Source organism: Nipponia nippon, unplaced genomic scaffold (genome assembly GCF_047370975.1).
Source record: "Nipponia nippon isolate SJK-2023a ecotype South Korea unplaced genomic scaffold, ASM4737097v1 scaffold_5, whole genome shotgun sequence".
In the NCBI taxonomy this organism is placed as follows: Eukaryota; Metazoa; Chordata; class Aves; order Pelecaniformes; family Threskiornithidae; genus Nipponia; species Nipponia nippon.
In genome coordinates this window covers 5,351,594-5,364,824 of record NW_028262369.1, presented here as the reverse complement: position 1 = coordinate 5,364,824, position 13,231 = coordinate 5,351,594, and the positions used below count along the sequence as shown (strand labels likewise).

General features: G+C 37.9%; 1 long non-coding RNA gene across 1 annotated transcript in view; it reads left to right on the top strand.

Annotated features, from left to right (window-relative positions):
- The window catches only part of LOC148052009 (uncharacterized), a 69,291-nt gene that overhangs the window by 30,819 nt on the left and 25,241 nt on the right, over nt 1-13,231 (top strand). Inside the window, exon 2 of the long non-coding RNA XR_015699203.1 lies at nt 1,544-1,664. This is a non-coding gene — a long non-coding RNA (uncharacterized LOC148052009). The remainder of the gene's footprint in view (nt 1-1,543; nt 1,665-13,231) is intronic.

Below are 13,231 nucleotides of genomic sequence, written 5' to 3'. Positions count from 1 at the left end.
TTAAATGAAGTGTCCTAAAACTAGCTTTGTGAGGCATGTGGGGCTTGCTTGGTGGATTACTGTTATGCTACTCACAGCCAAAGCCCACTGGTTCATTTTCTGAACCTACTTGCAGAAATGAGGGGACAGGGTGAAAGAGAATGGGGAATTTAGATCTGTGAAACAGTTATTATACACAAACTGGGTCTCTTTTGGTATTCTTCTTTCATTGTTACACTTATAATGTGATCAAATTTCTGTGTCTTCAGCTGATGAATCCAATTTCATTAGAAACTCAGTTTTCTGAAATGTATGTTGCTTTCTCCTCACTTTTGAAGCTTCCTCTTAATATAATTCATTTACAGGTTTGACTGTTTATTTCCTTCGTTGTCCTTTTTTTTCTGTCTGCATTTCATTCTCTTGCTGAGTCTTAACAGGACCCATTTTTCCCCACAAGGTCTATATCAGTACAGTGCCACCGGTGCAAGACACTCCAGTGATGTATTGCACCTATACATCATCAAAGCAACAGGGTTTTGATAAACAGCTTTCTAATACATCATTAGATCATCACTGATGGCACTTTGATGATGTATTATATTAGTACATCATCAGAGCACTGTCATTCCAGTGATGTATTTATAAACAGATGGTGCTGTCATGCAAGAAAGAAGGGAAAGTAGAAGAGAACATTTCACTCTGTAACAGTACAAAATGTGTCCCCACCATTCATACAATGAGATTCCAGACAAAGACCCTGTGAAGGCATAATTGTCTCATTAGGTGTGCTGGCTCTAAGGCCATTGACTTCTCTATCCCAGCACCTGGTAAGCAGGCAGATAATCCTTTCTTAGCCAGAGCTCTTTGAAACATATTTTCGCATTTGTTGTCACTCAGTCATAAAGTTAGGGTTATATATAATTTTTCATAGTTGCATGTTTGCATGTATAATTAAAATAAATTTTATTTTATATAGTCATACTGAAATTGTATTTCTAGCATAGGCTGTTGTGCTCAAACAATCAAGTTAGGAGACTCCAGCAGCAGCAGATGGACTTGGCGCACCACTGGACATCAAGTGTTTACTCCAGAAGCTCACTAGAATGTTTCCCCCTCATTCTGTAGGATTCTTTTCTCCCCTCAAAGCCATCGCTTTGAATGAGTTTGAAGCTGCAAGACAACATATTGAAGAATCTCTGATGCTCCTAAGAATAATTCTGTTGTGAAATACCTATAGTTTTTAAGTAATCTCTGTAGCAGGGGCCAAATTTTTTAGAAAAAAAGAGTAAATTATCATTTTCATTTTAAGATGCACAGATCTTGTTCTGTGTAGTATCGTAACTGCTAAGATAAGTATTGAATTTACAGTCAATATCAACCATTTCGAAAGCTAGCTGTGTAGACTGTTAGAGAAACTTTTCTGTTATTAATTCCCCTAAATGAATAGGATCATCAACAGTTTCATGGGCTGGTTTTGTGCATCTTTTGCTCTTGTGTTGTCTTGCTGAACTGTACCGGTTTAACTACTTTTGCTGAGGAAGTCCTTTTCATGTTTCATTTATAGGTGAGGAAATAGAGAAAGACAAAGGTCAGGTGAACTGTTGAAATCACGCAGAAGTTTACACTGGGGCCGACAAACTCCAAATACTCCCAGCCTTGGTCCAAAAGCACCAATGATGCAGCAGGTAGGCCAGGTTTATGCCATGATGTATTTACAAGGCTATGATTTGGGATGACTGTGGTGAAATATGACAGAAGTTCTTATCTAATGTTATTGTTGAACGTCTGTTTTGGAAATTTGATTTTCACACACTTTTGGTAGAGTTCTCCCTTTCTTCAATTAAAAAGGCACATATCTGCAGGAAAACATTTTTCAAGATTCTTTACAGGATTAGTCATCAAAATGAAAATTTTGTCCCTGCAAAAGATAACACTTGCAAATATATTATATATATATATATATATATATAAAATATTTATTAAAACAATTTATCACAAAATATATATTCCAAATACCTACCTGTATTGTAACAGGACAGGAGGTGATATGCAGTGAGATTTGCTTTCCTAATTGTGTTTTATTCCTATAAGAGTAAAAACTTATTGTGCAAGAGGGACTTCAAGGTTAAACACAGTTTCATTTTGCACATAGAGAAATTTGCCACATAGAATTATAGATGAATCTGTGCTTTCTGAGAAAAGACATTCCATCAAAATTGCATATACGGCAGTAGATACATAGGGGAAAAAATGTACGTGTTTCTTTCAGCAAAGGTGCATCAAAAGGAACATAAGCATGCTGCCTAATAAAAACAGTAGCCAGTACAATGTAGTATCTAGCTAAAACTTTATAAAATCACTGGCAGTGTGGGGCTAATTCCCTTCTTTGCATTGTTTGCCTTGAGTAATTATTGTTCTAATTCTTGTATTCCAATATGCCTGGAAATAATTTCAAGACAGTGAATTTCATAAATGAAATACATGAGACAAAAATTAGGAAAGAAGGGGAGATAGTTATATTAATTCTACAGATGGAGAACTGAGCACAGAGAAATAGAATATTTTCCTTGAAGTTCCTGTGTCTGTAGTAGAGATGAGACGATATGCAGATCTTCGGTGTTCAGTTCTAGTGTCTCCACGATAATTTCATCTTGCTGCTCGGCACATGCAGTGAAAGCACCGTTCATATATAGAGGGAGGAAAAACCAAATCAAAGGTGTACTGCAGCTGTATTTCTTCTTAAGGCAGGAGTCTCTGGCCTGGGGAACACTAAAGCATTCCCAGGTTTGCAGGGCCCCCTCAAAAATTATGCTGTTAAACTCAAGAACTGGGGCAAGCTCCAGTCAAGCTGAGCTTGTGCCAAAATCCTTATTGCATTGGGGGAGGAGTTTGAAATATATTACCATATTGCATTTTACCAGACCTGAAACCAAGTCACACAAGACATCCGTACTGCCAATGACATGCTAGGTTGTGTTAGCAAGAGTGTAGGCAGCAGGTCAAGGGAAGTAATCCTTCTCCTCTGCTAGGCACTCAAGAGAGTGCATCTGGAGGCTTCTGTGTGGTTGAGGGTACAAGACAGGCGTTGACAAACTGGAGCGAGTCCAGCTAAGGGCTACCAAGATAGTCGGGGCCTGCAGCATGCGACATGAGGAGAGGCTGAAAAAGCTTCCTCTTCTGAGGAAGACCTTGAACTAGTTCAGTGCATCTTCAGGGACAGCTCAATATGCCTAAATATTGCGCAGCTTTCTTCCCTAGAGGTGCTGTTCTATGTTGCTTGGAGATTCAACCAATATGACATCAAAAAGGGAAAATAATGTTCCAGCTGTGTTTGGCAGAGGTAGTGGATCTTATACTGTGGAGATTTGCTGGCCAAATAGGAAACAGAAAACTGTGAGTATATGCAAGTCTCATGAAGCTTGGCATTTGGAGAAAGATAATTTAGTTTATTGGAGGTAATGAAAAATATTGCTTAGCAATCACTGTTTAGCAGTGTTTTGTGCTCAGAGAAGAAATAAAACTGGTGCCAAAATTATTCATGTTAGATTTATGCAGTCATTAAAATTGAAAGTAGTGGGGTACTCTGTACTTAACAGATCTCCTAAAGTGGGGATGCAAACAACTTCTTTTAACCCTGGTGGCCATTTTCCACCTGAAAGGTCTATCAGGTTGAACTCTAGTGTGTAAGCTACTACCTGACTATTCAAACAGAGCATCAGGCTCTGAATTTTTCATAGCTCTTTCTGTGTAGCATGCTATAGTAGCCATGACACTTGTAAGAAGAGCAGGCAGGGTCATCTAAGTCAGAGTAACAATGTGATTAGGTGGTTTTAATCACACAAATGTGTTTTGCTCAGTAAGGAGTGGGGGGATGGTTGTCTGTAAACCTTCCAAAAGTCAGTTCTCGGAGAATACTGTGACAGTTATTGTAACAAAAGAGGAATAACATGATGTAGTAGAAACAGACTGCTTTCAGGAGGAAACAGTTTTAACGTTAACAAAACAATCTCGTAGGTCATTCAAGCTTTCTTTTATTTCCCAATTATAGACAATGTGGTTATCTGTTTTAAGATATATTAAAATCAAAATTTGCTGGCCAAATAGAAATTGCCATCACATACGAATATCTGATTGCTTTTTATACAAAAGGAAACAGGAAAATATATTCTTAATGGTGACTTTCCCATTGTTTTGTACAAAATGTGGATGAAAAGGAATGTGAAATTCCATTCGTGTTTTAAAAATTCCATTTATTGGTCATCTGCTTCTTTAGGTTACAGTCTATCTGTTCTAGTCAAAGACAAATGCATAACTAAATGGAAAAAATCAGCTTCAAGGAGTTGATGTGTATAGGAGCATAAAATAGTGCTAGTGCCTGCAGTCCAGGCAGGCTCGCCCCAAACTGAGGTGTATTTTAGGCACAAGGGTGAAAGCATATCTAAAGAAAGCATGAGATTTTCTAATTTTTTTTTTTCCTTCGGTGAAATTGGGAGAGGTAGCAGTGTTGGGTTACTTGAAATACACAGATTTCTCTGAGGACAAAATTTTAAACCAACATAAGGATTTCTGCTAAATGAAACAAGACAGTGTTCTCTGGTAGACAGAAGTAGACTAGATCATGTAGATAGAAGGAAGTAGACCATGAGATGCAAACATTTGCCTTTACTTGGCACTTTTTAACTCAGGTTTATGATACTGTGTCCAGTTTTGGACCCCCAGTACAAGATGTTGGTAAACTTGATCAAGCCCAGAGATGGGCCCCAAGATAGTCGGGGGGCTGGCTGGAAGGGACGGAAGCCAAGGCAGAGAGGCTCCACTGAGAAAAGTTAAAGGTGGCTTTAAATTCATAGCTGTAGCCTTTCTCTGGAGTTTTCTTGCTGGATAAACCAGTCATAACCCAATTTAAAGCATATTCTTTCAAAATGTTACATTTATTGATATGACCTAACAATTTTACTCATTTGAAATGTGAAGCCTTCCTTTTTGAAACAGTGAGGTTTAAATGGGAAAGGCCAAAATCTTTTGGCATGTGGGCAATAGGGAAATATGTCCAAAATGGATATCTGAGATCATATGTGAAAGGATTGATAAGATATTTTCATTTTAAGTATGCAGAATAGAAATCTGAGATATTTGGAGTCATGGTAGGATTTGTCAGCTGCAAGAGGCAAGTATTATTTAATACCAGTTATGAGTAAAATCTAATCATTTGTTATTCTCATCTTGTCTCATTTGTTTTTTATCCAATATAAGATGATTCCACAAGCTTTCAGCAATTATTTTCTATATTGATCGAGGTTAAGGAAATAAACCCTTTTCTGGTCTTTTGCTTTAAAAGTAAAATGGAAGTGTTGGATGCCTTAAGTAGTTTTTCAGATACAAAAGAACATTTATATCACTGTAAGAATAAAGGAATAGATCTGAAATGTTGGTCAGCCAACTGTGTGTGTCGAAATTATTAGTGAAAATGGAAATCATGCAGTTTGTTGCTGCAAATGGGACAGACAAAGGGAAATCATGCTTTCTGTCAGAAATGTGAAATGAGATTGATATTGGGTAGTATTCCATTATTTCAAGATGCCAACAGTTTTGACACTCCAATTGCAATTACTGGAGATAGTGGCTCAGCAAATTGAGAAGGAAATTAGGTTTGATCACATGAGAGTGAGCGAGCCATAAAGAGCCCTCCCTCCCCCTTTTTAAAGGTATGCAGATTTGCCATAAGCTTTTTTCCTCAAGGCGGGGGGGCAGGGGATAAAAAAAAAAAATCATAAATCAGAGAAATCTCAGGCACTATGGAAATTCAAGCGAGTTCGTCACCTCCCTACAAATAATGTTGATAAACACTTTCATTAATGTGGCCTGCTGTTCTGTGTCACATCTAATTTTCAGCTAGGGCCAGGCTCAGGCTAGCTCCTTGTGTCCTGCCAACATACTCCGTCAACTCAAACAGCAACACAGAATATTTTCTTCTACTTTCGAAGCCATCATCTTGATGAATTGCTTTCCCTTATTGACATATGGAGATTTTATACAGTTCCAATAGAGATCTTTACAGTTATCTGTAAGATTAGTTTTTCGGAAATTTCTCTGGGGGAAGATGCAAGGTTTCTTCCATGGTTGAATCAAGAACAAATAAAGATGACATATATGGCAAGATCAGTTAGGCAATTTCAAGTATTTAGAAATCTAAGTAAGCCTAGTACTTTGCATTGGGTCTGCAGAACTGATGTAAAGAAAAAAGGGATCCTCTTAACATCTCCCCCTGTAATATCATAAAAGATATTTTAATAGTTTTGATACTGGCATTGGTAAAAATGAAATGTGAAGATAGAATGCGATGTTTGATGTGGAGAGTCGGAGAAACCCCGCAAGCCAAAAATCAAAGCTGAACCAGACGCCATCCTTTCCAGGCCAGCTGAATTTAACACTCATTACTATGTATTTAGGGAGGTTATTTTTTTAAAGACTCACAGAAGTCTACCATACTGCCAAACAAAATAATAATCATTCAGTTGTCCAAAAAGATAAACATACAATATTAGAGGCATAACAGCACATTGTTGCATGGTCGCATCTGAGCTGCTGCTGTTGTGGTTCTGTAACTCATCATTTGCTGGTCATTGCTATATAAACACATTTTTGCATGGTATTTTAAAGTCTGAATTTAATGTTGTCTTTTGAACCTAAGGGTTGATGATCAACATCTAATGTGTCTAATTATGTGCTTAGATGTATATGGTTAGCAAACAATTTCATGACTGTTTATTTCAAGCCAAGACTTATACATGGGGCTTGATTTCTTTTCATAAGCGAGCAGAGGATCTAAATCATATAGAACTGTGCAAATTCCCCTGCCTCTGATCACTGGTACCCTATCCAGTCCCCAAAAGATGTTTTGGGAATGTGCTGAACCTCCTCTGGGAGTCAGGTTTGTAATGGCCAAATTTCAACTCATTTTACTTAGTCGGTCATGCACTATTAATTATGGCTTTACAAGCACAGCCTTTCCTTAATGTAATATAGGATTTTAAAAGCTCATGCAATTAAATGGGCATACAACGATCAGCAGATACTACAGTTTAGAAGAATAATATTTATTAACTTGTAAAAATTACAGTGATTAGAATCCAAGTAAATGTTACAGAAAACATGGAAAGCTCTGGCTCTGCCTCAGCGGTGAGGAGCTCCTATGTCCCTGCCCTCAAACAACCGGACCTCACTATCTTAGAGCAAATTTGTTTTCCCAAGTAATCTCCTTGAAAAGTTAAAAAAAAAAAAAAAAAAAAAAAAAAAAAAAAAAAACCAAACAACCATTGTTGTGGGCCTCCTCTTCTCAAGGTGGAACTAGCAGAAACAGCAGATGGGCATTACATTGTTAAAAGAAATGGAGCACACATCTGTAGTAACATTGTTAGGTGAATGCAGTGCATGATAATGCTGAACCCAGGACAGTTTATCTAGTCTCTAACAACCTGCATATTCTTGAAAATGTGGGCCTCTGATCACCTCCCAGTACTACAGAAATAACTGTCTAATGAAAGAAGTAGGCTTTAAATGTCATTGGGCATAATAGAAAGGTCGTAATTACAGCAGAATGCTGTGTGGTCATGCAAGATGTCAAAGTCTGAGGGGGTTTTGCTGTAGCGTTTATGTAGCCTCCAGGGACCGTTATTCTTTAGGAATATTCTAATTCATTACACTGTTAGCATCAACTAAGATCCTCTGTCACCTTGGCAGTGGGGGTACCTTGCAGGTGGTTATCTTGAAGATTGAGAAGTGTGTGCAATTTTTGTATGAGAGTTTGGGGGGTGAATCTGCAGTCAGTGCCGCCCTTTGTTCTTCTGACCACATGTTTTTCTCTGTGAGGAGTTAAACTTTGATTTCTGAGGCAGCAGGCTACTGCGGTACGAGGTGGAAAGAGAAATTTCATCTTCACCAGCAATGAAAGCGGGCAGTGCAATTCACTGAACAGCAGCAGCAAGAGTAGGTTTTTGTCATACCAAGGCTGTGAGAGGGCTTCATTTGTCTTGGGAAGGAATTATGTTCAGAAGAGCGGTTGTGCAGCGTACCCTGCCGCTTTCAGAGTCTGTGTTACTATAGAAGAGGGCAATGCAGGTAATATTGACAAAAATAAGTGTGTTTTTGGTCACTGCAATTAAATTAATTCCTTATAGATACCAAAAATTATGCTAATTGACCATCACAATAATAACATGAAGAATTAGTTCTGAAACACTAGATGTAAAGTAATGTTGAAGTTATAATCAAATAAGTACACAGGAAGAACATTTATTTCAAAACCTCAGGTACTCTGCTTACTTACATGGTGACTTAACCTGTCTTCCCAGGAGACAACTTTTTGTCACTTTTTAGTAGTGAAAGTATCAATCAAAAATTGTTATAATTTGTGGTTCCAGCACAATCTAAAAATTACAGGGGATGATCCATTACATGTATGTATATAAAGACACAGCTTTTGCAACTGTGTCAGGCTGACTCCTGCTTGTTGACCTTTATTGACCTTTCTGTGCCAGGGAGTTCCCTTTATAACCTTTTTTCATTTATCTGTCTGCCCACTGCAGTCCTTTTCTGAAGGACTAAGGGAGGTACTATTAAATGCCTCTCAAAAGCCATGGATAAACAGAACAAAGGTGATACAATAGAGGTGGATTTTCACCATCTTTAGATAAAGGAGGAGAGACTTGCAAGTGTGCATTTTGGTGTTTTTAATTTGTTAATATAGCATCTACGCTGTTTAAAGAAAATTATCAGAACCTTACTAGGTAAGATTTATACACCATGTCAATGGGAGGTTTGATTTAATGACCTCAAAAGGTCCTTTTTGGAGATGTTTCAGTGATATCTGACAATCTGCTCTAAAAATGACCTTTACTATCAACATAGCATACCTGTAGGTTTCTAAAATATGCAGAAGGAATAAGTGTATTCTAGACTAGGAGGATTTATCCATAACTCTTGAGGAAAAATATTACTGGCAGATAGCATGAGGCATTTTTAGGCAACAGTCCTACTAAATGGTGGGTTCATTGGAGACATTTAAACATACAGTTTCCTTTCCCATGAAGAAATAGTGTTAAATGTCACATTTGATTTTTGTCATTATTGTGTCTTAACCTTACATTGCTAGTAAAAAATGGGAATGTAAATGACCAAACTGGCAATTCATTAAAAAAAAAAAAAAAAAAAAAAAAACAACAAACAAACAGAAATTTCTGGACTTAATTCTATCTCTTTTGTGAAACAATTTCTCATTGGAAAAAAGTCATTTGTACACAAAACTCAATTCTTATTGGAACAGAAAGCCCAAAGGCATTTCAGACACAAACCGTAGGTGGTATCTGTGCGTGTATGTTTGAGAGAAGGAGAATATTTGCCATAGGTGATTAAGACACAAGATAGTTTATATTCAGAATGTCATGGGTCATAACTTTTTTCAGAATTGTTTAGCATTACCTATGTTCAAAACAGCCAAAATTACAATGTGGGGAGCTACAGGTAAGCTTCACTTCGGTCTTCCTGGTACACATGAAAGATTATGAGCAGGAGCAGTCACATGAATTTACCAGGGTAAAGCATGCCTGGCCAACTTGATTGCTTTCTGTGAAAAATGACTGGATTTATGAACGAGGGGAGAGCAGAGATATCATTTGTCTTGACTTCAGCAAGGCGTTTGACACTGTTTCCCACGATATTCTTGTATCTAAGTGAGTATATTCCAGTCTGGATGGGTGGACAATCAGATGGGTAAAAACTGGTTGTGTGATAATGGTCAGAGGCTAGAGGCCAATGGATCATACTCTATCTGGAGGCTGGTACCAAGCAGAGCACTGCAGGGTCTGTATGGAAAACCTGTCCTGTTTAACATCTTTATTAGCAACGTGCAACAGGTGATGGATTGCACTTATGTCAAGTTTGGAGATGACATGAAACCGGAGGGCACCAGTTAATAGAGTGAAGTCAGGGCTGCCATCCAGAGAGACCTGGATAGGCTGGAGGAGTGGGCTGACTGGAACCTTACAAAATCCAGCAAGGAAAAATGAGAAGTCTTGCTCCTGGCGAGGAAGAAGCCCTTGCAAAAACACAGCCTGAAGAGCAGCAGCTCTGCTGAAAGGGATCTGGATGCCCTAATGGACACCAAACTGAACCCAAGACAGCAGTGTGTCTTGGCAGCAAAGAGGGCTGACAGAATTATGGGCTGTGTTATAAGGAGCATAGCCAGTAGATCAAGAGAAGTGATTATCCCCCTCTACTCAGCAGTCGTTAGGCTGCGTCTACAATGCTGCATCCAGTTTTAGGTCCTACAAGACAGGAAAGGCACTGATAAACTGGGGGGGGTTCAGTGAACGGCTCCTCGGATGGTCAGGGCTGGACCACATATTCTGTGAGGAGAGACTGGAGGAATGGGGCTTGTTCAACCTGGACAGGAAAAGGCTTAGCAGGACCTAACAGCAGCCCACCAGTACCTAGAAAGAGGTCATCAAGGATACAGAGGCAGGCTTTCCACAGAGGTCTATAGCAGGAGGAAGAGACACATACTCAAATTGAAATGAGAGGTTCAGACCGGAGGTAGGGAAAACATCTCTGCCCCAATAATGGCGAAGCAGTGGAGCACGCTGCAGAGAGGTTGTTCAGCCTCCATCCTTGGAGGTTCTCAAACCCAGATGGGATCGAGCTACCTGGTCTGATCTCACAGCAGACCCTGCTTTGAGCAGGAGCTTGGGCTAGATAACTCCTGAAGTATCTTCTAACCTGAGTTTTCCTCGTGTCCTGTAAAGGTCTCCGAGTTTCTCATACCATAGGTTGTCAGAATTAAGATAGAGTTCCTCAATTTACCATTGTATATCTAGAAAAGTTAGCAATTTAATTTTAATCTTGACCAAAATTCCTGGCTCTGTAAAACAACTTGTCTTTTCTACACCTACATATATCTTGCACATAAGGTACCAAAATTGGCTCCTTAAATTAATTCAGAGCATGTTTCTATCTAAAAATTAGAATACCAATTGTAATAGATATTGTATGCTAAACTCCTCAATACAAGCTTTTCATTTAAAATCTACTTTCTTTCATTTATGTCCAGGTTATTAAAATCTAGAGTTACCTGGCTTTCTCAGGTGGTCTTTTGTTTGTTTAGGGAGAAATTACATAAGCACTTCCAAAACACTCAGGCCATGCAAAGAAATATATATTGATGTATTCTGAAATTGAATGAACTACAATATACAGATGATATACAGGGACAAGAAAATTATGATTCCTCAGCATTCTGATTGGCTACTGATGATGCAGTGGTGCATTATTAAGTGATAATTGTTTTATTTTGGTGTTTACAAAGAGAGAAATGTTTTGTGAATCAATGTACATTGAGACTGCAAAACAAGTTGCTTATTGATCCACAAGCTGTTTGTGTCAAAGTTTGCTACTCGGAAGAGAAAACAAAGACAGTGTACTCCAGGGTGTATTCATAAGGATAATAATTTGAAAGCACAGAGTCTGAATTTACATTCTAAATTGGCTCAACTCTGAAATATGCTTTGCTCTTTAAAATATTGAATTGAAACACAGATACTGAGCCATGGAAAGCAATTCATAGCATACCTTTCTCTGCCACTGACTTTCATCAGCCATCAGGTTGTGGGGTTCAGTAAACTCATTTCTGTTTCCTCATTTCCTTAAGTTGTGTCAGAAGTATACTTTGTCATTATTTTTCTAATGCGTTACAGTTAAAAATACTTTGCTATAAAGACCTCCCTTTTTGGAGATTGCAGACCTTTAAAAGTTGGTAAAATCGGATTAGTAGAGAGGCACACTTCCATGCTTTCAGATGGTGGAATATTAAGAGAGCCTAAAATTGTTGGCCTGCATAAACACAAAGTGCTAGATCAGTCCTTCAGTCTCACGCACACAACTTCCACTAATTTCAAGACTACTGCACTGGAATATTCCACCAATGTAATCTATCACTGGGTTTCTGATTTTGCAGATCAGTGTCTTTAAGAATTCATATCCACAGACAAGTCACTGAAGCTTAATCAATCGCTATCCATCTGCTGAACAGACAAAACCCCATTTACAAGGTACTGCAATTTAGCTTATATGTTGGAAACCCTTAGAAAAAAGCTTCAGCAATGTCAGTTTAACTTGCAACTAAGATTAAAATAGGCAACACAGAAATAGATATTGAGCTTAAGCAGGGTAATGTAGTGAATCACCTTAACTCAGCAAAATGTTTGAGTCTTCATGGCTTAATAAGACACTAAAAAAAAAATCCCCAATCCCTCTTCTCTCCAAAGTCATATTACATTTCACATCGAAGAGAAAGTTTGCATAAAACTAAGTACCTGAAAGAGGAAAAGAGTTGAATGACGTTTTGTACCTGGGCACTTTTGGTAGAATAGAAATATTTTTATTCAAGGCTAAGGAGTAGTTGTGTTCCTTTGTCTGCTTTTTCTTTCAGAAGAATCGCTCGGATATTTGAGGGCCTTCACAAACTGATGCTTGCTTGTGTTCAACAGCTTGATCTTTTGCATTCATTGTGTAGGGACTATTAGAAAAAAATATGGATCTATTGATATGTCTTTTCTATTTCCTTTAGAGAGGTTTTTAAGCACAATTTCAAAGAATGTATTAGCAGATGAGATAATTCTGAACTAATAGTTAAGAAGAACTACAATCTTTTAACTACTAAATGATAAATATCTTGGGTTTGATTGTATATAAGTACAAGGTGGGGCTTTATAAGATGCAGGTGATCTCACAAATGTGTATTCTGTACCCAAAACAGGCACGATTTGAATGGCATGATCATGTACTGATCATCATCCTCTGCAAACGCCTCACTGCAATCAGCAGAAATTTTACGATGCTTAAACAGACACTATAAAGCTGTAAATTTCAATATGAGATGATAACTTGATTTTTTGCATCCTGACACTTGTGCATGAAGTCCGAAGCCTGAATAATTTTACTCGAGCCTTTTAATTATTCATGTGCATAAACATTTTCAGGATTGAACCTTTGCTTTCATTTTTACAGTTTTTGTTTTTTTAACGTATCAGTCAAATCTAGTAGAATAATTCCAACTTTTGGCTTCCTAGTGAGAAATCAAATGTTAAGTATTACTTTATTTAAGTTTATTTTACTTCATTTTTTTATTTTTGTTTTATTTAAAGCTGCATGAGCAATGCTACAAAAACTCTTTGATATGTTTAGATCAATTTGCAGAAAA